The sequence below is a fragment of the Crocuta crocuta genome, unplaced genomic scaffold, assembly GCF_008692635.1.
Source record: "Crocuta crocuta isolate KB4526 unplaced genomic scaffold, BGI_CrCroc_1.0 scaffold342, whole genome shotgun sequence".
In the NCBI taxonomy this organism is placed as follows: Eukaryota; Metazoa; Chordata; class Mammalia; order Carnivora; family Hyaenidae; genus Crocuta; species Crocuta crocuta.
In genome coordinates, this window is record NW_027532158.1 from 34,195 (window position 1) to 61,034 (window position 26,840).

General features: G+C 35.0%; 1 protein-coding gene across 3 annotated transcripts in view; it reads left to right on the top strand.

The window, feature by feature from the left end:
- Window positions 1–18,740: 18,740 nt before the first annotated feature.
- LRRC7 (leucine rich repeat containing 7) overlaps window positions 18,741–26,840 on the top strand; it is a 561,823-nt gene continuing 553,723 nt past the window's right edge. For all 3 annotated transcript variants that reach the window (XM_077776423.1, XM_077776421.1, XM_077776422.1), the window contains exon 1: window positions 18,741–18,779. The gene's annotated coding sequence lies outside the window, so the exon portion shown is untranslated. The remainder of the gene's footprint in view (window positions 18,780–26,840) is intronic.

Consider the following 26,840-nt stretch of genomic DNA (forward strand, 5'->3'; position numbering starts at 1 on the left):
GATGGAGTTTTAGCTAACAAGTGATAAGAAACTGAATTAAGAGGAAATGTGGTGATAGAGAAAAGATATGTTAAAATACCTGGAAGTATCAGGCTAGATTAGTACTTGGAAGTTAAAAGGGAATACAGAAAAAAAGGAAGACACTGGGAATGAAGCTTGACTTTGGGCTATGATGGCAAGTGAACAGATTTAAAAGAAAATTTTTAAAAGTTAGTGGCGGAGGGGTGCCAGAGTTGCTCAGTAAGTTGAGCATCCTACTTCAGATTAGGTCGTGATCTTGTGGTTTGTGAGTTGGAGCTAACATTGGGCTCTGTGTTGACATTTCAGAGCCTCGAGCTTGCTTTGGATTCTGTGTCTCCTTCTCTGCCCCTCCCCTACTCATGCTCTGTCTCTCTCTCTCTCTCAAAAATAAATAAAACATTAAAAATTTTTTAAAACTTAATTAAGAACAAGTAATGATTTATGAGTTCATAAAAGTCATTCAGATGAAAGTTAAGTATACACAGTAATGAAAAGTTTTGAGAAATTTTATAAAGATAATTATTCAATTATTAATTATAGCAAACACCCATTCTGTACTTCATGGTTGCTCTCTTATACATCATTTAAAGATTATATTATTATGTTGAGATTTAACCCAGATAAAGATGTAGTATTTTGAAAGATATTACTTGAAAATGTTAAAGCTATAGTAGTTTATTTCTGTTCAAGTCTTTTATCTTTTAAATATGTTTATAACTTTTGTATCTATTTATAGCTTGTTCAAAGATTTGTTTGGTTTCAATGTAGGGTTCTCTGACCCCTTACAAAGGATTTTAGTTTGGTTATTGCTGGAAAACTTGCAGACCACAGTTTCATATATTATATAATGGGTTATATTTGTTTTAGTTAAAATGTTGTCTAAAAAGGATAAAAAAAAAACTTTAGCTCATTGCTTTGATTTCATCATAATCAAGCAGCATTCATTCCTCTTAGGCTGTGTCAGCACCCAGATTCAGGTCAAACATTCAGTTAATTTGGATGAGCCTGGGACATTGCAAATATTACCTCAAATCAACAATTCAGTTCTAGCACATTTTTCATCAAAGAAAGTGAATTTTCTTATGATTTCTTAATATTTCAGGACAGCAAGTGTTCTGTTGTTAATGACCACCCAGTTGTTCACCAAAATTCAGATGAGAGATTTCAATTATGAATATAAATGAAATATGTGTTTTACTATTATCTGTGGCATTATATTGACATAATCTTAAATAAGAAAGCATAACATAAGTCAATACCTCATTTTTTTTTCCTTCTCTCATAAGGAGATTTTCCATTTTAAATAGAGTGGATTGGGAATAGAAAATAATTTAACAATGGTGCTGACAGCTTTCTTTACCAATGTTCCCATTTTCCAGATAGAGGCCATTAACTAGGGTGCAGGAAGCATGTTAATCATATGAGTTTTCTAATTGATTTAAGTCTCTTTTTTCCTTCTTCTTGTTGAAAAACCAGATTGTACAGATTATAAAATATTTGTGTATCTTTCTCGTCTCAAAGTAAATATGAACACAAAATGCATTGCCTTAGATTAGGAAAACAGTATATCATTGTAAGTTTTGTGAGGATGAACAAGACACTGAAACTATCTGAACTTTAGTTCCTTTGCTGTGATATTAGAGTAAAGCAATCTAATTCTTACAATTAGTGCAAGATTGAGATAGTAATTGAGATAACAAGTAAGATAATAAGTAAAGTATTTTATAAGATTGTAAAACCCCATTAATTGCAAGAAATAACTTGTGTATTCAAGAAACACTAAATGCATATTATGCTCCAGCCATTAGAGAGATCAAGAAAACAAGGCAAAAGCTCTTCTTTTAAGAATCTCTCAGCCTAGATGAAAATATAAAATAAGCAAACACTGTAAATACATTGAGACAGGAACCACAATAAGCGTGCCAATGGCTTTGAGAGTACTTAGAGAATTACTTATCTAGATCTTTTGAAAGCTTAAAATAGACTGTTCTAAGTATCAGATGTTTATGTAAGCTTCATGGTAACCACAAACACACACACACACACACACACACACACACACACACACACCCCTAAAGAAGATACACAAAAGAAAATAGAAAGGAATCAAACTATATCAATACAAAAGCAATCAGCAAATCACCAAGGAAGACAGCAAGAGAGGAAAGGAGAAACAAAATACCTACATAACAGAAAACAATGTAAGAAATGGGAATAGTAAATCCTTACCCATCAATAATTGCTTTTAATGTAAATGAATTAAATTTCACAATCAAAAGACATGGAGTGGATGATTGCATAAAAAGGCAAGATGCTTTCTCCAAAAGACTCACTTTAGACTTAAGTGTATATGTGTATAATCTAAAAGTGAAAAGATAGCTCAGCAAATGATAACTGGCAGAAAGCATGGGTGGCTATATTTATACCAGATAAAGTAGAATTTATGTAAATAACAGTCATAAAAGACAAAGATGGTCACTATATGATAAAAGAGTTCATTGAACAGGAACTTACAACAATTATAAATAAGTATGTACCCAAATCAGAGCATATACAAAGCAATAATGTCATATCTAAAAGAGAAACAGACAGCAACAGTAGGAGTCTTCCATATCCCATTTTCAATAATGGATAAAACATCCAGACAGAAAATCATAAAAAGACAATAGATATGAAAAACACTGTAGACCAAATGTACGTAAAAGAAGCAGAGTATTCTATCCAACAGCATCAGTATATACATACTTCTCAAGGAAACATGGAACATTCTTCAGGATAGGTCACATGCTAGGTTAAAAAACAAATCTTAATAAATGTACAAATATTGATATTATTCCAAGTATAGAGTGAAACTAGAAATCAATAGAAGGAATAGTGGAAAAATCACAAATATGTGGCAATTAAATGTTTATTTATTTTTGAAAGAGAGAGAGAGCACAGAAGTGGGGGGGAGGTGTCAGGCAGAGAGAGAGGGAGACACGGAATCCAAAGCAGGCTCCAGGCTCTGAGCTGTCAGCACAGAGTCCAATGCAAGGCTTGAACCCACAAACTGTGAGATCATGACCTGAGATGAAATCGGACACAACCTAGGTGCCCCAACCAAACATCCTTAAACAACCACTGAATCTAAGAAGAAATCAAAATTGAAATTAGAAAATATCTCAAAACAAATGAAAATGAAAATTCAACATGCCCAAAATATGTGATATAGCAAAACCCATAAGAAGCAAGTTCACAACAATAAACACCTACATTTAAAAATAAGATCTCAAATAAACAACCTAAATTTATACCTCAAGAAACAAGATAAAAAACCAACCTACACCAAAATAAGCAGAAAGGGAGCAATAATAAAGATTACAGCAGAAATAAATGAAATAAAATACATTCAAAAAAAGAAAGAAATGAAATAGAAAATTCCAAAATAATACAAAAAATTAATGAAACTAAGTTGATTTTTTAAAAGATAAACAAAATCTTAGCAAGACTAAAAAAGGAGAAAGACTCAAATAAATAGTAACAGAAATGGAGAAGACATTTCAACGGATGCTTTAGAAATTTTAAAAAATTACAAGAAACTGTTATGAACAATTATATGCCAACAACCTGAATAACCTAGAAAAATGAATAGTTTCCTAGAAACATACAGTATACCAAGACTGAATGAAGAAGAAATAAAAAGCTTGAAGAGACCAGTAAGAAATAAGAAGATTGAATCAGTAATCAAAACCTCTCAACAAGAAGATTGAATCAGTAATCAAAACCTCTCAACAAAGAAAAGACGTGGACCAGTTTCACAGATTAATTCCACCAAATGTTTAAATTATTATTACCAAAATTTCTTAAACTCTTTAAAAAAAATAGAAAAAGAACCACATCTGAAGTCATGTTATGAGGCCAACATTACCCTGATGCCAAAGCTAAACAGATACCAAAGGAAAAGAAAACTATAAGTCAATCTCCCTGATAAGCATAGAAGCAAAAATTTCAACAAAATACTAGCAAATCTAATTCAACAGCATGTTAAAAGGATCATATACCATGATTAGGTAAGATTTTTCCCTGGGATGAAAGTGTCACTCAACATGGAATAATTAATCAATGTGATAATACCACATTAACAGAACAAAGTGTAAAATAGCATTATAATATAAATAGATGCAGAAAACTGTTTGACAGAATTCAGCACCCTTTCATGATAAAAACTCTCAAAAAATAAGTTATAGAGAAACTTACATCAACACAATAAAGGCCACAGCTATCATATTCATGGTTAAAAACTTTGTTTTTCTTTAACATCTGTAACAAGGGAAAGATGCCCTCTCTCGCCACTTCAACATAGTGTTGGAAGTGCTAGCCAGAGCAATTAGGCAAGAAAAATAAGTAAAAGTCATCCAAATCAGAAAGGAAGAAGTAAAATCATCTTTGTTTGCAGATGACATGATCTTTTATATAGAAAATCTTAAGACTCCACACAAAGAAATAATAATTTTAGAAAAGTTACAAAACCAATATTGGATACAAAACCAATATATTAACTCAGTTGTATTTATACAAACTAGCAATGAACAATTGGAAAAGGAAATCAAGGAAACAACCTTATTTACATTAATATTAAAAAAGAATAAAATAATTAGGAATAAACTTAACAAAGGAAATGAAAGATTTATATACCAAAAATTATAAAACACTGATAAAAGACATTTTAAATTAGAAAAATACACTGTTACTGGATTAGAATAATTATTCATTAAATGTCTACTGTACCCAAAGCAATCTAGATATGCAGTACAATTTCTATCAAAACCACAATGGAATTTTTGCAGGAAAAAAGAAATTTTGAAATTCTTTTGGAACCAAAAGCATTCTGCATAGCCAAAGCAATTTGAGCAAGAAAAACAAAGCTGGAGGCATGACACTTTCTAATTTCAAATATAGTACAAAACTACAGTAAGCAAAACAGATACAGATATAAAAACAAGTATATAGGCCAATGGAAACAAACTAGAGAGCCCAGAAACAAAGCCATGCCTATGTAGTCACCTGATTTTCAATAAGAGAGCCAAGAATACACAATGGGGAAAGGCGGTGTCTTCAATAAGTGATCTTAAAAAACAACTAGGGAGGTGCCTGAGTGGCTCAGTCAGTTAAGTGTCTTACTTTGGCTCAGGTCATGATCTCACGTTTTGTGAGTTCAAGCTCCAAGTCAGGCTCTGTGCTGACAGCTCAGAGCCTAGAGCCTGCTTCTGATTCTGTCTCACCCTCTTTCTCTCTTTCTCTGCCCCTCCTCTGCTTGCAGTGAGCCTCTCTCTCAAAAAAAAACCAAACAACTGACTATCCACATGCAAAATAATGAAATTAACCTTTATTACACCATACACAAAAATAAACTCAAAATGGATTAAAACTTTTTTTTAAATTGTATTTTTCTATTTTGAGGGGGAGGGCAAGGAGCAGAGAGAGCGGGAAGGAGAGTGAATCCCAAGCAGGTTCTACACTGTCAGTGCAGAACCCTATCAAGGGCTTAGTCTCACATACAGTAAGATTGTGACCTGAGGCAAAATCAAGAGTCAGAGGCTTAACCAACTAAGTCTCCCAGGCACCCTTCAAAATGGATTAAAATCCTAAATGTAAGACCTAAAACCATAAAACTTCTTGAAGAAAACTTAGGGAAAAACCTTCTTATCACTGGCTTGGGAGTGATTTTTTAGATAAAACACCAAAGGCACAGGTAACAAAAGCAAAAATAGACTAATAGGATTACATGAAACTTAAAAGCTTCCACACAGCAAAGGGAACCATCGCAATATGAAAGGCAACCTACAGAATGAGACAATATTTGCAAAACCTATATCCAATAAAGGGTTAATATCCAAAAAATGCAAAGAACTCCTACAACTGAATAGCAAAAGGTAAATAATCCAATTTAAACACATACAAAGGAACTTAATAGACATTTCTCCAAAGAAGGCATACAAATGGCCAACAAGTATATGAAAATTTGCTCAACATCACTTATCATCAGGCAAATGCAAATCAAAACCACAATGAGATATCACCTCACATGTGTTAGAATGACTGTATATAGTAATATGAATATATATAGTAAATATCAATTTATATATTATATATAAATTAAACATGTATAAACTCATATATATGTAAAATATATGTGAAGTATATAAAGATAAATGTTAAATTAACAAGGATATGGAAGAAAGGGAACCCTTGTATGCTGTTAGTGAAAATGTAAATTGGTGCAGCCACTGTGGAAAACAGTATGGAGATTCCTCAAAAACTTAAAAGTAGAACTACCTTATAATCCAACAATATCACTTGTGAGCATATACCCAATAAAACTAAAGTCACATTCTCAAAGAGATGTCTGCACTCTTATGTTCATTGTAGCATTATTTACAATAGCCAAGACATGGAGGCAACTTAAATGTCCTTTGGTGAATGAATGAGTAAAGAAAATGTGATGTATGCAATGTTATATTATACTGACTTAAAGAAGAAAATACTGCCATTTATGACAATGTGGGATGAACCTGAAGGATATTACGCTAAGTGAAATAAGCCAGACACAGAAGAGCAAATACTACATGATACCATTATATAAAGAACATAAAATAGACTCATAGAAGCAGAAAATGTATGGTGGTTGCTAGAGTTTGGGAGTATGGAATAGTAAGGAGTAATAGCCAAGTGAACAAAGTTTTATATATTGTGATTGTTTCATGGGTGTATACATATCTCCAAACTCATTAAACTATATGCATGAAATATGTACAGCTTTTTGTATGTCAATTATACTTCAATTATAGGTGGTTTTTAAGAAAACTAAAAATTAATTCAAATGCAACTCATAGGGGAAATGATGAAAAAAGTAGTGGGGAAAAAGAGAAATAGAAATCTAAATTAATAAGGCCAAGTTTCTGTTTGTTACCATATTATGTGAATAATATTCATATTAATTCAGTATATTATTTCAATAATATTCATGGAAATTTTTTGAGAGAAAAAGATTAATACTGTGTTCATAGATTGGAATATTCATATTAAAGATGTCACTTTTCCCCTATTTGATCTATAAGTTTAATGCAGTTTTTATCAAAATCCTTGCAAGATATTTTGTAGATATAGACAAGCTGATTCTAAAATGAATATAGAAAGATACAATCTCTACTATAGCTAAAATAATAAAGTGAAAGAAATCTGATATTACGGCCTATTTTATAGCTACAATGATCAGGACAATGTGATACTGATAATAGGCCCACACAAGTACTACAAAGTGATTTTTGCAAAGATGTAAATGCAATTCAATGGAGGATGGAGAGTCAGTTTGATCTGCATCCAGTGATAACCATTTTTTCTCTTCATTATGCACTCTGTTAGTAAAAATGTCTGACCATGTAACCTCTAAGACTTTTGGACTCGTTTAATCATTCATAAATTAACACTGTGTTCTACTGTATTAACTTCTTATGAAAAACACAAACTATACAACATTTTTAGTATAAGATAAAATATATATAATTAGGGATTTTTAAAAAAAATTTTTAATGTTTATTTTTGAAAGAGAGAGAGAGAGAGCATGAGCAAGGGAGGGGCAGAGAGAGAGGGTGACACAGAATCTGAAGCAGGCTCCAGGCTCTGAGCTGTCAGCACAGAGCCCAACGTAGGGCTCGAACCCACGAACGGTGAGATCATGACCTGAGCCGAAGTCGGAAGCTTAACAAACTGAGCCACCCAGGTGCCCCTTTAATTAGGGATTTTAAAGAATTATTTCTCTATAGCAGTAGATCATCTTGTGTTGCAAGCCCTGCAATTTGATGGTGGCCCATTGTAAACAAAGCGTAGTTACTTAAGGGTTCTCTTTTTACTCTTCTGTTTTAGTAACCCTTTTGGTTTTATTTATTTATTTTTGCCTGAAATCACTGCTCTGAAATATTACAAAGGACTAAATAATATAGGTGATATTCTCAGTGTTAGAGCATATCAGGATTCTGTAGAGAATATTTTCTGTGTTATTAATAGTGGAAAGTTAACCCATTTCTGGAGGCAAGAGAAATGTGAAGAATCTTGGGTTTGCTCATTGTATTTAATATATATGTGACAAGTTTTGCAGTGCTAAGAGTACAGAAAACCAAAGCATATTTTTTTTCTCCTAATCAGTCTCCCCTTATATTTTCTTTATATCTCCCTGCAGAATATATAGTGATTGAGTGCTGTAATTCTTTTGCAGTATGCATACATGTATCTATAATATTTAGTAGTGTTGAAAGATGGTGGGAATTTATTGAACTAAATATATTACCATAAAATGTTCATGTCTTCTGGGTCTTTTTTGTTTTTTCCTATAGCATATTGAAACAGATAGAACAAATAAATCAGTTTTTTTTTTTTTATAAAGGCAGGACAATGCTGTTGTGTTTTATTTCTTCCTATATGACCAATAGATAGACTTGGGAAGTAAATATTAGAATAACATATGTATAAGACATATGGCACATATATGTAACATATAAGTGACATGTATGTAAAGTGTAAAATAAAACAAATAATCTAAATGCACAATGAAGAGCACTGAAAGGGAGGACTTTCAACAAACATGGTAAAGTTTTTGGAATAAGTATATGTTAGCAAATAACCCTCTTTAAAACTGAAGAATTTAACAACAGAAAGGTCCAACTGGAAACAAAAATATTATCTATTCCAAAACCAGTAAAGAACTCAACTTCCTGCCATAAATTTGAGTGAAAACCCACTTGATACCGAGCAATTCTGAACCAACTTAAGGAAGGATGCTGATAACCAATGTATGACTCAGTTGTTCATGAGCATGAAGCAATGTTAGGAGGAATAAATTAGAAAATTCTACCTTTAGGTTCTAACAGATGAAGACTAAAAATAAAAGTGGACTTTGTGATAGAATGTAAAAGACCCATACTTCTTTAAGTCATCAAATCAGCCATGTCTAGAAGAACATTTATTATCTAACCTGGTCTTTTAATGAGAAAAAAATGAGAGTTAGAGGTACGCTTATTAGAAATAACTATACAGAGCTAAATAATATTTGGACTATGATATACATAACTTTTACTAATTATGTGAATCTCTCTCATTTTAGTTTTCAGCAAAATAACTAGGCCAGTCACAATAGAAAGAACAGTCTTCATTTCAGGGTAACTTACCATCAATGGGACAAGACATTCCTGGTCTAATAGAACAAATCTAATGATTAAAAAAATAAGATAAACTAGACTGCGTTGCTTGAGGCCCCAGTTCCTTGGACCCTCAATAGGAAATCAAAATACTAAACACTGAATTTATAACTCAGTTTCTGACATCTTCAGGAAAGTTTTACCTAATATTAGCTAAATATGCATGTTTTACAATCATGATTTACTACATTCCCACATGTCATTTTTTCCATAGTCTTTACTGATGTTAAACATCATCCTATGTATTTTTTATCATATTGCCTAAGTTTTCTTCTTATAATATAACCTCTTAGATGGCTGGTTTGTTGTCTGTCTTGTTAACCTTTATACATCTGGGGTGAACAATAGTGCCTGGTACAAAGTAGACCCTCAATAAATATATGTGCATTGAATGAACAGATAAATATAAAGAGAGTCAAGGAGGTGGTATATAGATGTAAATAGAATTTACCCTGCTTAACCATAAGTAAACAGAAAAAAAAAATAGGACTTCACGAAAAATTGACAAAAACATATTTAAAAAGAAATAGTTTGCAGTTAAGGACATTGAGGAAAACAGATTTTATGAAATAGAAGTTATGATAATAAATTAGATAAAATATATTAAAGCAGAAGAAGGAAAAAAAATTAACGGGAACAATAAAGATACAACAGAACTTATAAATGAACCGAAGTACAGAAAGAATGCAGTCAACATTCGGATCAAATCATGGTATGCAGTAAAGATTTCAGAAAATCATGTAATACTCTGGAAAGCAAATAAAAGGTAATTGGTGAAAAAGATAGCACATAACCAACACAAAGATTATTGGTATGCCTAAAGAAGAGAACTGAGCTAGTAAACAAGAAAGAAATTCAAAATATTAATGAAAGAATACTTTTCTGAAACAAAAGATAACAAAATCTGCACCTCCAAAGGGACTCACTGAGGTCTACTTGTCAGAAAAAAATTGCAAAGCCTGAGAATCACAAATTCTATTAGTCTTTAAATTTACATTTAGCTTATCTCATAAGCATTCAACTACAATAAGCAGGTATCTTACAAAGAAAAAGAAATAGTTTTACCTTACACTTCTCTTCAGCAACTTCAGATATTGACAATGGAGCAGTGTACAAAGCTAAAGGGTGAGAGTGCAAATCAAAACCTTTAGCCGGTCAGATTGTCATTCACCTGTGTTGGCAATAAAAAAGACATCTTAAAATATATCAGCACTCTGAAAGCATCACCTTTGTATCAGTATTTTAATTGCTTGAAATCCTCCAGTCAGGTGAGAGATGAGTCAAAATAAGGAATTTATATAGTAAAATTATAAAAATAAAATACTGAAAAAGTAAAATATTTATTTATGAAATGTTACATTTATTTTGCTCTTAAAATATTCATAATTCTATTTAAATTAAGAATTAAATTTTAATATCTATGTCAGTTGTAGCTATAAAACAGAATGTGAATGTAATTTAATCTGCTTAAACTAGAGGAGTTTCTGCTATACAACTGAAAGTGTTACAGAGGCATATATGTGTGTCAGGGAAGTGCAATCTGCTCTGAATGCCATCTTCCCTTTTTACTAATCTTCACTGCCAGACATATGGTCATGCTCTGCACTGGCATCAGTTGCTGTTGTCTCGTGTCACTAGAGTTCTTATCCCATATTCCAGACTCTACATCCTCTTCCTTTGCCCTTTCAATATCTTAGTCCCTCTACCATTGGTGGTGGTAGGAAAGTCGGAAGGAGGGCATCTCTGAATTTCTTAGCTACTTGCCTACTTGCTTTCACTAAATGACATTTCTCTTCAGATGATCTGTCTAGCCCCATACCCCCCTCCACTGTTCTCTAAGCATCTCTAAGAAGTTTGCATCCTCTCTGGATTTGGAAGTGTGAAGCCAAATCCCTGCTACTCTGTATAATTACATTTTGAGAGTTCTTAGTGCAGAATGATCATCTTTATCAAATACACTTGCACCCATATATCCACCTGCATGCACATTGGGATTTGGCCCACAGGAGGTACTATAGAGATAGTCACTTAGGAATTTACCAGCCAATAAACACTAGACCTCTTCCTCTGGAGCTTCCTCTTTCTATAGTCATGCTCCATGGCAGTTTTTTTTCAGTCCTTCCTACTTTGCTTCTTATAGTTAAAACTCAGCTTATGAAACCAAGAACAGTCTTCCCTTTCAACTAAAATCAAATATGTTTGTCTTTAAAGCCTTTGTCCTAGGTGTGCTCAGTCAGTTAGGTGTCCACTGTGGCTCAGGTCATGATTTCCTGGTTTGTGAGTTCAAGCCACATATCTGGGTCTCTGCTGTCAGTACAGAGCCTGCTTGGGATCCTCTGGGCCCTCACTCCCTGCCCCTCCCCCACTGGTGCTCTCTTGCTGTCTCAAAAATAAATTTAAAACATTATAAAAACATAAAATAATTTCCCCATACTTGGAATTGATTTTTTTTTTACTTTTTTAAGTGTTTTATTTATTTTTGAGAGAGAGGCATAATGTGAGTGGGGGAGGGGCAGAGAGAGAAGAAAACACAGAATATGAAGCAGGCTCCACGCTCAGAGCTGTCAGCACAGAGCCCAATGCAGGGCTTGAACTCACAAGCCATAAGATCATGACCAAGCCGTAACATGACCTGAGCCAAAGTTGGACACTTAACTGACTGAGCCACGTAGGTGCTCCCAGACTTGGAATTTAAATCTCTATCTTAAAACTTAAAACTGAGCAATGAATGCCCTGTCTACTTTGTTCTAGTTGGTATATGCCTTCTCTATGATATCCAGCATTTCTAGTTTTTTTTTTTCTCAATTATACATGGTAGNTCATAAATGTATTTCTAGTATAAAATATATTGTAATATATAAATTTATTTTTCTGTTTTATTAAGACAGATGTTGAGTTTGGGGTCTGTTTTATGATATCAGTTTTTTTTAATTGTCAACGATTACTGATTATTTTCTCATATTTGTGTTGAGCTTCTCTTTTTGCCTGCCTGTCTGTGGTACTTGTGATGGAATATGGGGATGGGTGGACTAGAAGTTTGTCTTTGGCATTCAGGTGCCAAGCCGGTTGGGTGCCAAATTTGGGTTGTTAACTGCTGCTGGTACTCTCTGTTTCTCTGGTTTCAATGTACACTCTTACTCCTTTACATATGTGGGCAAATAACCCAATCTACTAATTATTCAGCCAACCATGAAGAAATAAAGAGACAATCCCTCAAATACCACATACTCAGAGATTATCCTAACATTCTTCTTTTCTCCACTTCTGTCCATGTGCTCCAAGCTTGGTTTCCCCAAATCACTCCTTTCACCCCAGGACTTTCTCCCTGATATGCCCTATTTTCTATCTCAGCAGCTCCTCAGTTTCCGGTCTAATGTCCTTGCTGCTTGCACGTAAGCAGAGTAAGGAGTTAATGTGAAATAGGATAAGGGAAGACATCTGGAAGAGGTAACATTTCAACAGAGACCAGAACGAAATGAGTCATAATATCATATATGATATTTTTAATATATCTGTGAGAATAATATTCCAGGTAGTGGGGATAGCAAGCGCAAAAATGCCAGGAGGAAAATATTCTTATTTTGTTCAAAGAACCCAGTGGTACTAAAGTGTAGTATACTAGTTATGTCTTATGGGATTGAGAGAGGAAAAGCTATGGCTGTGTCATAATGTTATAAGGGTAACAAATACACACACACATAAAAAAAAATCAATTCCAAACATAGTAAGATGAAAATACAAGAAGTCCCCTAATTTCATAAGTGACTATAAGAATGGGAGAGATTAGTTATGACATGGTAGTCCAAGCAAGATTGTGTGAAAGACCTCAAAATAAGCATTTTATTTCTTGTCTGTGCAAAAGTTGAGTTTGTTTGTTGACTGCACTGCATAGCTTCATCAAGGGATCCATAGTTTGTAAAGTGCTGTTCTTGCCTGAGTTGTATAAAACATCTCTCCCCTGTGCTGACATTGCAGTTAGCAAAAAGGGGAAATGGAGGATAATGTGGATCATCTCTTCCTAGGCAACACTTGAAAATCACACATACCATTTTTACTTACACTCCATTGGTTAAAAACTTAGTCATGTGGACAATTTAGCTGCCATGGAGGTTTGAAAGTGTAATCTTTAGGTGAATTGCACTCTACCTAGTTAACATGTCTATTGCTTTGGGAGAGGGGAGAAAAAAATGCAAGGGGGAGCCTGGAAGTCTATACTACACTTTTTAAAAAAGAAAATATTTATAATGATAGTAATTAAAATCTATCCATTATTACCCAGTATAAAGCTCTAATGCTATATAAACTTAAGCTGCAGTAACCATCTAAAGAATCACACTGATCTTTATTTAGGTGGTCCTAACCTCACCTTTCATTACATTTAGCTTTAGATATTACATGGAGCATTTTTGACTTGTTGAATCTCTTGGCTAATAGGTTGTAGCATGAACTAAGTAGACAGTCTACATCCAGACAACAACTACTTCAGAGGTTACCTGTCAGATTTCAAATTTTAATGAATAAAACTTACATTATTCTATTTTGCATCACACTCATGGATTTTTTCATTACCATTTATAAGGGTCCATTGTATTCCAAATTTGATGGATGTGCATAGTATATGAAGCAATCTATATTTATGTTCCTTGCAAAGGCGAAAAGTTGACTAAACACATCTAGAAACTGTTCCTGTTGAAATGTAGTTGTACACAGCATGAATACATTATTGCTGCTGCAGCGTCTGCAATACATTTGGCACAAACCACTGCAGACTTCCAGCAAACTGCAGCAAATGGCAAATATATACTGCCCTTTTATCCCAAGGGGTATACTGCATGGTTTTTGGTGGCGGTATGGTCCCCAACTTAACAACAAAACACACAAAAAAAACAAATACTATGCAACAGTTGTGATTTTCTATAAATAGAAGTTTCGATAATTCCATTCAAACACTAATCTGCAAGAAAATTTGATTATCCTATATTGTCAATGACCCAAATATAGACACGGAGTGAAACTTAAAAGTTTATCTCAATTTATTAACAGTGATTTTGTGACCAGAACACCAAAGATATCATTTACAAAACAGTATACATGCAAATGGAAGAAGTAATTCATAATTTATTAAATGATGTAAATAACTGCAATTTTGTATTACTACTTACATTGTATGATAATAAAAGTCTTATAGTTAAATAAAAAATAGAATGAAATAAGTAGACATTTTAACATTCAGGTAAGGTTTATTTATATTTTAAAATAAAACCTTTCAAATTAAAGTACATCAAGAAATGATCACTGAGGAAACCATTCCTAATTTGTACCTTATGGCCCATTGGTTTTGAAAAAGGCAATGAAAACTATAATTAATATGAGAAAGACAACACATTGCATTATAAAAGGGAATTATATAAAATGGAACAAAGAAGAATGTTTTTTTGAAAATGAAAAATGTGATGACCAAAATAAATGTATGCAAAAGCATAGCTCAAAATGTTGAAAAATAACATCATGTAGGAAGAAAATAAACAGGCAAAGATCTCAAAAATAAGAATGAAGAGATAGAAAATTAGTTTAGAGGTTNAAAAATATATATAAAATGATGTTATATATAAATTACATAAAAATATAATTTATATGAAAATATATAAAATATATATAAAATGTCAGAACACTGGGTACCAAAAAGAGTCTGAAAACCTTCAGATGAGAAAAACAGGTCAGATACAAAGGAATAGGAAAATATGGCATTGAACTTCTCAAGAACAATTGCAGACACAGAAACAATCCACAGTGTTTTCAATATAGTTAGGGTAAATTAGTCTCATCTTAAAATAATGTATCCAGCCTAACTTTCAATCAGTTATGAGGGTAAAATTTTCATACATGTAAAGAGTAAAAATACATTGCATTTAATGTGTTATCTTAGGAGACCATTGATTGTTGAATCTCAGCAGAACAGGAAAAGCCTTGCAACAAAAAAATTAAGGAGAGGGGATTTCCAAAACAAAAGTGAACAAGTCCCTGGGTAGTAGATACTCATCAGGCTGAGAAAGAAAGCTGTTCAAAGCAAAGCAGAAAAACACAAAGGATTGCATGAAGGAAAACTGGAGAGAGGAAGGAGATAGAAAACAGATGAAAATAAAAGCATAGAAATGATAAATAATCAGATGTTTAGCAGTGTTTGTGAACATTACTGTAAAGTATTTGGCAAACCTGTTAGAGAATTTGGAAAAATAAATAAATGGTACATGTGACACTATGCAAATGGACAAAAATGAGACAATAATTAGCTTAGGCAAAATTAAATGTGTTTTTGCAAAAAAGAAATATATTCAGTGTCCATAGCATGGCAACTTGCTTAATTCTTGTACTGTAAATACTTACAACTTCACCAAAAATTATAATGTTGTCTTTGTACTGAGAAAATAAAAGAATGTTAGCTCATCCAAACTCTTAACTGCTATAATGAAAAGTTTAATGGATTCTGTCAAAATTAATCAACCAAAAGAAATCAGAGTAGAAGTATGGATGTAAATACCAGAAGAAGCAGCTAAAAGGTTGTAAAGTGTCTGCCTCTGGGAAGCATGACAATAGAGAAGACATTCTGGACACCAATCCTTTTTGATATAAGGGTGACAATTTTATTTTATATATAGGGGCAGGATTCAATAAGGTAGAAAACAAATTGATGCCTACACTGCTCTTTCAAATACAATCTTCTGTCTCTTTTTCTCTATCTCTTGGGTAAAATTTCTTGTAGACACAATAACTATTTTAGGTTACTCGTTGACAATAAAATGTTCTCTGGTCATTTTTATATCTAAGCATAGTATTTACATTGTCTAGATTCAGATGATAAGTGCAGAGGTCTAGAGTCTTCCGAAGGCTCATGGGGGTAGGGGAGAGGGGAAGGGGGGTGATAGGCATGGAGGAAGGCACTTGTTGGGATGAGCACTGGGTGTTATATGGAAACCAACTTGATAATAAACTATGAAAGGAGAAAAAAAACTTTCTCTAGTCTTCAGGACTGTTTAGACTGGGAGGCCTAGAGAGAAGGCTGTGGAGTAATGATAGGAGACAATGGAAGACTTCTCTATTGCTTTTCCTTTTCCCTTGCTCTCTGACCATTTTTCTCACGAGGGTGGTGGTATTTTTGTGTTTCTCAGGGGTGCTTGTTCTGCCCCCCAATAAAAGCTTCCTTTTTTGCTTTGGACTATGACTGTCCACTGGTAAACTTGCCCTTCTAGGTTGATACCCTCCATTTACGAATCCAGTTACACCTTCAGCCTTTAAGACATACTATTTTAACGTGGCTGCAGATCATGTACATCTTATGAGTCCACTAAACTCATGGGAAAGTCTCAAATCCCTGCCAAGCAAAATGGAAATGCATCTTCCTCCCAAGGAAGAAATGGGAAAAACCTGTTCTGTTTGCTCCGCTCCCAGGCAGGCAACTTCGCATAGTACTTTTTACTTCAACTTTCCTAGATGTGAGTCAGTTACAAGTACTTATGTCCCCATAAAATAAAATTTTAAGAAAGCAAGTTACCAGAGTGATTCTCCTAAGGCCCCTCTCATTCGTTTTAAGATGAGAGGGAGGCATCCCTCATCCTCCCCTTCTAGAGGTAAAAACTACACAGCACATGAGGGCCTTCTTCGAGAATTCTCTATCCCAAGTCTTTAGCCTCCCCTCTGTTGCCTCTTCATGGGGAATCATCAAAGTTGGGAGAATCAGTTCCACAATTGGTTAGCCTATATAGCAAAAGTGTAGCATGCAGATTCAGAATACAGGGCTATTTGGTAATGATTGCTTTGTTCTTGGCCTTCATAAATTGAATAAAACTGAAAAAGACATTAATTGTATTATCTTGTTGCATAGCTTTTTAGTACTATTTTTTGAACTATATGCATTTTTATTGGATCAAAATCAAGGTTGGGGTGTCTGGGTGGCTCAGTCAGTTAAGTGTCCAACTTTGGCTCAAGTATTGATCTCATGGTTCATGGGTTTTAGCCCCGCATCAGGCTCTGTGCTGACAGCTAGTTCAGAGCCTGGAGCCTGCTTCGGATTCTGTATCTCCCTCTCTCTCTGACCCTCCCTTGCTCACGCTGTCTCTCTCTCTCAGAAATAAATAAAAACATTAAATTTTTTTAAATCAATTTTAATTTTTCCTTATTATGAGACACCACAGTATAAATTAAATAATAGTTTATAATCCTGAGTATTTTAATCAAGTTTCCTGATAAAGGAAGACTTGAAAATGATACATATCATGGAGCTGCAAACCTTGGGTAAGATTCCAGGGTCTAATCTGCAAAAGTTACAAACTCAAATGCCTACCAGAACCAAACGGACAATAGTCATATATGAAAGAGGGTAGCCTAAACAGAAACTGTGGTGCAATTCTCACCTCCCCCAAAAGATAAATATGTGCATTGATGGATGTGTTAATTAATCAGATAAAGGAGATCTTTTTTACAGTGTATACATATAGCAAATCATTATGGTACCATGGATTTACATTTTAAATATCTTACAAATCTGTCAGCTATGCCTTAGTAAAGCTGAAGAAAAAAGAAAACCACTGCAATGCAAATGTACTGAGCGATGGCAACCGGTGTCAGGAAATGAAGTGAGGGGCAAGGATTCTAAAAGCCGGAACTATCTAAAGAAAACAGCTACTGCGGCTGTGTGCTGATGGCTGGAGCAAGCCTGCTTGAAATTCTGTCTCTTCTCTCTGACCCTCCCCTTCTTGTGTGCGGGGCACCTCCGCACCCCCTCTCTCTCAAAAGAAATAAAGTTTCAGCTGTTTAAAATCTTCCAGTTTCAAAGAGAAACTAATTTTATGTACTCTGTCTTTCAAAAAAAAATTTTGACAACTAATTAAAAAAATGTTGAAACATATTTAAGACATACAAAACTTGTCTGTCAGCCAGGTCCAGCAGGTAGGCAAACCCTGATCTTCATATTTCTTTGCATGATGCCTATTGTATATCAATGCTGTTATATAGGTAAATTATTTTCCATGATACTGTGCAAATTTCTTTGTTAACCCTAGAATACAGAACCACCAAAATCATGGTCATTAACTAAGTCCATTCAATCATTCAACATATTTATTGAGTGCCACAATGTTTCAGGCACTATTCAAGGTACTAGAGATATAGCAATGAAAGCAAATAAACAAAACCTCTGTCCTCATGAAACTGAGTCCATTGGCAAACAAGCAAACACACCAGTTTATGAGTAATGCATATGTGTAGGTCAGAAGTGTTATCTTTATAAGTATCATCTCTGGTTATTGACTGAGCATTTGTTTAATCATCATAATAAAAGGTAATGAAGATGCCATTGGTTTCCTCATTTTACAGATGAGAAAATTGAAGCCTAAGAGAGATTAAGTGCCTTGATTAACTTAACACAGCTATTAATTGGCACAATAAGGGCTTGAATTCAACTTTGTCTAACTCAAGAACCCTACATTATTGAATCGTGTTGAATGAAGACCAAGAAAACAACAGGTTTAAGAGGTAAGCCAAAACAGAGAGACTATGGAGAAAAAAATGATATGAAGATTAAACATGTCGCAAATATATGACATCAGGGAATAATCTATAGCCAGAATATTGGAAAATAACAAACACAAGTACACAAACTTAATGTTTAGATATCAAAAGTAACAAAATTCTTTAGACAAACACATGATAAGTTTGCAAAAGGTAATTGTCTCAGCTAGGACTAAGTAAAAGAAGGCATGAACAATAGTTGCCTATACTGGACATTTTGTATTTGCTAACAAAACTAGAAGTCAATGGTCCCAAATTTGTTTATAGTAGCTTAACAACATTGTTAAGATCCCAAGTTTTGTTTTGTTCTGTTGCTGTTGTTGTATTGTTTTCTTTTCATTTCTTCCTCTCAAGCATATGTGCCTTGCTGGCTTCTTGTCTTTACCTTATTTTCCTTAAATGAGGAAGAGAGGGAAGGATTCTTCTTTCTCACTTTTGTGAGTTTCTACCAAGGAGAAAAAATACTTCCCAGAAGTCCTTCCATAGATGCTTGCATTTCATTAGTCAAAACAGTAACTGACTAAGATGAATGGGATTGTTCAAACAAATTATGATAGGCTTGGACAAATGTTGATTCATCTATGTAGCCAGACACATTGAACAAAATTATGGTTTTACTAGCAAGGAGGAAGGGATAAATGCTTGTTGGATAAGCCACTAATGAAATCTTCCAAAATAATAAAAAAGCAAATATTTATTGTGCTCATTATATACAAGACACCTTACAATACAAAGAAATAAACAATGCATTTATAAGTCCAAAACCTTTATTTGTATAAATATTACAGTCAGAATTTTGAGTCAGATAGTTCATGGATTTGATCAAATATATCAAAAGTAACTACCTGCAAGAAATGAAAAGTGTTTTAAAGAAGAGTCACAATTGAAAACTAAAATGCAATCTTAATCTGAGTACATTAGGAAAGTGGATTCTTGCATAGAGGAACACAAGGAAAGCCAGAGGTGCCTCTTCCATCTAACCAGTACCATGCAGTGCCCCTAACCAATAACTGCTGTGTGTAGGAATTCAACAGCTCCTGTTCTCCTGCCTCTGACTAGAACAATTGAGAGGTGGTACAGTGTTTACCGACTTCTTGAGATTGAACCAAAGTCACCCTTTGTGGACCTTTGTCCCCTTTCTTGTCTTCTTTCCCATCTCAGTTCCACTTCCTAAATCCCCCAGCAACTTGTATTTGTTTCCTGGAGCTGCTATACAAACTGCCACAAAATGGGTGGGAATTTATTATCTCATGGTCTGGAAGCTAGAAGTTCAAGATCAAGGTGTTGGTAATATTACTTCTTTCTGAGGACTATGAAAGAATCTGTCTTATGTCTCTGACCTAGCTTCTGATGGTTTATTGACAATCTTTGTTCCTTAACTTGGATAAGCATCACCTGATCTTGGCTTTCATGTTCACATGGCGTCCTTCCTGTGTTCATGACTGTGTCCAAATTTCCCCTTTTATAATGACATCAGTCATTATGAATTAAGAGCCCACCTTATTCAGTATGACCTTGCCTTACCTAAGTACATCTGTAATGACTTATTTTCAAATAAGGTCAAATTCATGTATATTGGGGGTTAGGACTTCAACATCTTTGGTGTGGGAGGCACAACTGAACCCATAACAAAGTTTATCCTAATATATAATTTTCACATGAATTCTCATCTCAAGGTTTGCTTCTGGCAGGCTCATTCTGTCCATCAAATATTTAATTAGTGTCTCAGTTACAATGCTGTCAGTTGCAAAGAAAAGATAGTTCAACTTAAATTTACTTACATAATAAAAGGAATGTATTGCTTTATGTAAATAAAAAATTCAAAGAGAGATCAGACTTCAGGCAAAATTTCTTTCAGAGATACATGAGTCACTCAACAACAAAGTTTTCATTAAGTGCCAACTCTGTGACAGGAAATGTACTCTGTTTTGGAGATATAACTGCAAACCAAACAGAAACATTCCTAGAACTTATATTCAATTAAGAGAAGATGAAGACAGAAAAAAGTCAAAATTAATAAATAAAATGAATAGCAATTGCATGATGATAAGATGATAGAGGAAAAAGTAATGCTGAGAAGGAATTAAGCAGAATTGTGGGTGTATGTGGTGGAGGGTGGGGCTTGTAATAATAGTGTGGTCTCAAAAGGTCTCACTTAAAAAGCAACATCTCAGTAAAGACCTGGACAAAATTCAGAAGTGATCCATGAGACAATCTAGGAGGAAGGCATTCCAGGCAGAGGAAATAAGTAGTGAAAGAGCCTCAGGTAGGAGTTTGCCTGGGATGCTAAGAAGCAGAAAGAAGGCCATTTTGAGCAGGGTGAGGGAAACTTAAGGTAGAGATCAATGAAAGAAAAGAAACAGCAAGAAAATAAACAGTGTTCATAGAACCTTATAAGCTATTGTAAGCAGCTTAGATTTTACTCTGAATGATCTGGGAAGCTCTTAGGGGACACTCAGCAGAGAATTGGCCAGATCATACATTTTAACAAATCTCTTGGCTGCGGTACTGAGAATTGACTGGGGGCAAAGGTAGATGCAGGGAGACCAGTTAGAAAGCTATTGCAACAAGCCAAGCAAGAAATAAAGGTGGCTTTAACTAGGCCATAGCAATAAATGTGCAAGTTGGTCAGATCCCAAATATATTTTAAAGATAGAGTCAAAGGATTTGCTGGGAACTTTTTTTTTTTTTTAAAGAGCAAACATCTTTAACATGCATCTACATTTCTTTACAGCTACATTTCTCTTTGATTCTCTCAACTTAGCCATCATTATGGACTAGGTGCATCTTCAGATTGCTTTTCTCATGATAGAAAAACAGCAGCTTAATGCCTCCTTAATAACATCCAGGAGAAAAAGAGGGCTTCTTTCATTCATTCATTGCCAATAATGTACTAAGCTCCCTTCTGAATAAAATAACTTTAGTAACATTTACTATGATCAGGAGAATATCTTATACCAAATGACTTGGACCTGAGTTATGTGCCCATTCCTAAACCATTAACTGTGGCAGGAAAAAGAATTTCCCTGACTGCTTCAGCCCAAGTGTTGCTCATGGAGCAGTCAAAATCACTGAACTAGCATGGTGGCCCCAAATGAGAGAAAGGTAAAATAGATACTAGCAAGGCAAGCAATGTCTATTACAAGTACAACTCTGTGGTCTAAAAATTATTTTCAAACCAAAGAACTATGGCTTCCTTCATAAATATCAGATATAAGCCAAATTGTGACAATATATACGATCCATGAAAATTGCTAATCCTCCAGCTGCCAATTCTGCATGTCTTTTTATGGTTGGCACACAGAGTCATATGTAGAAAAATGAGAAAAGAAAATAAGGGTCTAATCATGTATAATAATGTAAGTAGTTTATTATCTGTACATTACAGATCAATTAGACAATACTTCAGGAAAGGCTCTCTTAATAAGTCTCAGTCTATCCTGATTATACTATCTTTGATTATATTGTTCACTTTGGGCCTTACTCAAGTTTAAGACTGATCTGTTGATTATGTTAGCCTCCATTAAAATGTAGAGAACCATGGTTAACACAAATCCGGGAAGTGAAAATAAGTCTTAGATCACCTGGAATCACAATTTTGCAATATTGTTCTTTTCCAGGATCTAAATTTCCATTGGAAAACAGCTCATTTGGTTTGAATAACTAAATTCTACATTAGTTTAAGTTCATATAAATCCCCATAAACCTTAGTGATCTACTGGTTTTCAGCTGTGGAGCTGATTTTGGCCTGGATGCCCCGGTCCCAAGTGGCACCAGGAGAAACTGCTCCTCTGCTCTCCAGCTAGATCCAGAGGGGAAGCAGCACAGCCTGAAACCCCTCCACCGTTCTTCCAGCTCAGCTCGATCCCCAGTGGGGAAGCTGATGGCTTAAACTGCTGGGAAGGAAGGACTCTGCCTTCAGGTTTATATTTCCGGCGGTATCAATAAAGCATGCGGACTAAGATCTGGAAATGAGGCTTGGCTTGAGACATTAAACACGGCCTACCTGGGCTATGCCAGTGGCACAGGGAGACTAGACCCAAAAGAGTGAGTTGCAACACTTGGTTTGAGAAGGGACTGGGAGCCACCATTTTTCTCCCCACAACCACCAAGGCGGGACCTCAGGGAGGGCAATGGGACTCAGTGGAGGCTAAGACCTGCCTACACCAAACCATTCCCATCCCTGCTACAAAGCTGGGTTTTTTTGTTTGTTTGTTTTTATTTTTTTTTTTAATGGAACTTAGGGCAAGACCAACATGGATGCACTGCCATGATTAATTCTAGATCAATTCTTTCTATTCAGATATATTTTCCCTTGTCTCATTCATATCCCTCCCCTCTGCTGGACTAGGCACTCTAGTCATTGGTTTGCTTAAACAGTCACATTTAATCCATTCTCTAGATGTATATTCTACACCTCCACCGCTACCTTTCTATCTCTCTCTCTCTCTCTGGAGTAATCAGACTATATAATTTCTGTGAGTAACATTATCTTCATTTCTTTCTCCTCACCTCCTATCATATTCTCCTCTTTCTCTCTTTGAATTAAGCCTCTTAGTCTCTCTACCTGGTCATTGTCCAATTTCGCTTTCTCCCTGCCCTGTCATTTCTCTCTTTGTATATACTCTTCCATCAGCACTGCATACACCCTGCTCTTTATTTTTAGCTGGGAATTCTGGTTTTATGCTTTTAGACTATCCTTTGTCTTTCAGGTTTTTTTTCTTTTTTCTTTTCTTCTTTTTTCTTTTTTAATTTTTATTATGTGTTTTTCCTCCATCTATTTTTTTCTTTCTTGTTTTTCTTCTTTTTTTTCTTTTTCTTTTACCATTTCAGTTTGCTTGTCTGTTGGATATGTCTGTGTATTTGTGTGCCTTTGTTCCCTGTGTGTTTGTCTTTCTTTTTCTTTTCGAGGGCTATCTCAAGAAACAAGCCAAAGTATACATGGTAAAGAGTCCCAATATTACTATGAGTAGGGAAATAAAATAACCAGTCTCAACAAGAGAGACCAAGAGACACCATTCAAAGAGCATTTCCTGAACGGACAGGCCCTGGACAGTTAAAGAGCCTTCATTAATACAACAGTACTCACAGTTGTAGAGTGCATAACAAGCTTTTAAAACTAACAAGTGGAGCACCTGGGTGGTTCAGTCGGTTAAGCTTCCGACATCGGCTCAGGTCATGATCTCGCAGTTCATGGGTTCAAGTCCCGTGTTGAGCAGGCTCTGTGCTGACAGCTAGCTCAGAGCCTGGAGCCTGCTTCTGATTCTGTATCTCCCTCTCTTTCTCTAACCCTCCCCTGCTCATGCTGTCTGTCTCTCTCTTAAAAAAATAAATAAAACATTAAAAAAAACCTAGCAAGACACAGAAAGCTAGCCAAAATGATGAAACAGAAGAAATTCCAGGAAGAAATGACAGCTAAAGAACTGCTCAAAACAGATATAAGCAACATAATTGAACAAGAACTTAGAACATAAGTCGTAAAATTGATCGCTGGGCTTGAAAAAGGCATGGAAGACATCAGAGAAACTATTGCTACAAAGACTATGGAGCTTAAAAATAGTTGTGATGAATTAAAAAATGCTATAAATGAGGTGCATAATAGAATGGAGGCGTCCAATGCACAGATTGAAGAGGCAGAGAGGAGAATAGGTGAATTAGAAGACACAATTATAGAAAAAGAAGAAGCCGAGAAAAAGAGAGATAAACTGATCGAGGAACACTCAAGGAGAGTTTGATAGCTGAGTGATAAGATCAAATGGAACAATATCCGTATCATAGGAATTCCAGAGGAGGAAGAATGACGGAAAGGCACTGAAGGAGTTCTGAACATATTATAGCAGAGAACTTCCCCAAACTGGAAAAGGAAACAGGCACTGAAATCCAAGAGGCATATGTCTGAAATTCAGACGTAACTTGAATCGATCTTCTGCATGACACATCATTGTGAAACTGGCAAAATATAAGGACAAAGAGAGAATTCTGAAAACAGGTAGAGATAAGAGGGCCCTAACATACAAAGGGAAACCTATCACAGTGGTTACAGACCTATCTACTGAAACTTGGCAGGCCAGAAACGAATGGCAGGAAATCTTTAATGTGATGAACAGAAAAAAATATGCAGCCAAGAACCCTCCATCCAGCAAGCCTGTCGTTCAGAATAGGAGAGATAAAAATCTTCCCAAATTAACAAAAATTTAAAGAATCTGTCACCACTAAACCAGCCCTACAAGAAATCCTGAGGGGGACTCTATGTGGGAAATGTTGTAAGGAACACAAGGTACCAGAACACCACCACAAGCATGAATCCTACAAAGAACACAATGACATAAAGCAGCCCTCAATAAATATAAAAGAATTGAGATCATACCATGAACACTTTCAGATCATAATGCTTTGAAACTTGAAATCAATCACAGGAAGAAATCTGGAAAACCTCCAAAAACATGGAGGTTAAAGAACACTCTACTAAAGAAGGAATGGGCCAATCAGGAAATTAGAGAAGAAATTAAAAAATATATGGAAACAAATGAAAATGAAAATACAACAATCTAAACTCTGTGGGATGCAGCAAAGGCAGTCCTAAGAGGAAAGTACATTGCACTCCAGGCCTATTTCAAGAAATTAGAAAAAGCACAAGTACAAAATCTAACAGTGCACCTAAAGGAACTAGAAGAAGAGCAACAGGAGCACCCCAAACCCAGTAGGAGAAGAGAAATAATAAAAACCAGGGCAGAAATAAAAAATATAGAATCCAAAAAAACAGTTGAACAGATCAATGAAACCAAGAGTTGGTTTTTTGAAAAAATAAACAAAATTGACAAACCTCTAGCCAGGCTTCTCAAAAAGAAAAGAGAGAGCACCCAAATAGACAAAATTATGAATGAAAATGAACTTATTACAACCAACCCCTCACAAATACAAGCAATTATCAGGGAATACTATGAAAAGTTATATGCCACCAAACTGGACAACTTAGAAGAAATGGACAAATTCCTAAACACACACTCACTATCAAAATTCAAATGGGGAGAGATAAAAAATCTGAACAGACCCATAACAAGTGAAGAAATTGAATCAATTATCAAAAAACTCCCAACAAATAAGATCCAAGGGCCACATGGCTTCCCTGGGGAATTCTACCAGACATTTAAAACAGAGTTAATACCCATTCTTCTCAAGCTATTCCAAAAAATTGAAATCGAAGGAAAATTTCCGGACTCATTTTACAAAGCCAGCATCACTTTGATTCCCAAGCCAGACAGAGACCCTGCAAAAAAAGAGAACTACTGGCCAATATCCCTGATGAATACGGATGCAAAAATCCTCAATAAGATACTTGCAAATCGAATTCAGTAGCACATAAAAAGAATTATCCACCATGATCAAGTGGGATTCATTCCTGGGTTACAGGGCTGGTTCAGTATTGGCAAATCAATCAATGTGATACATCACATTAACAAAAGAAAAGATAAAAACCATACGATCCTGTTGATAGATGCAGAAAAAGCATTTGACAAATACAGCATCCCTTCTTAATAAAGACCCTCAAGAAAGTTGGGATAGAAGGAACTTACTTAAACATCATAAAAGCCATCTATGAGAAGCCCTCAGCTAACATCATCCTAAATGGGGAAGAACTGAGAGCTTTCCCCCTGAAATCAGGAATGTGACAGAGATACCCACTCTTACCACCGTTGTTTAACATAGTGCTGGAAGTCCTAGCATCAGCCATCAGACAACAAAAGGAAATAAAAGGCATCAGAATTGGCAAAGAAGATGTCAAACTTTCACTTTTCACAGACGACATGATACTCTACATAGAAAACCTAACAGACTCCACCAGAAGCCTACTAGAACTGATCCGTGAGTTCAGCAACATTGTAGAGTACAAAATCAACATACAGAAATCAGTTGCATCTTTATACACCAATAATGAAGCAACAGAAAGAGGGAATCACGAAACTGATCCCATTCACAATTGCACAAAAAACCATAAAACACCTAGGAATAAACCTAACCAAAGAT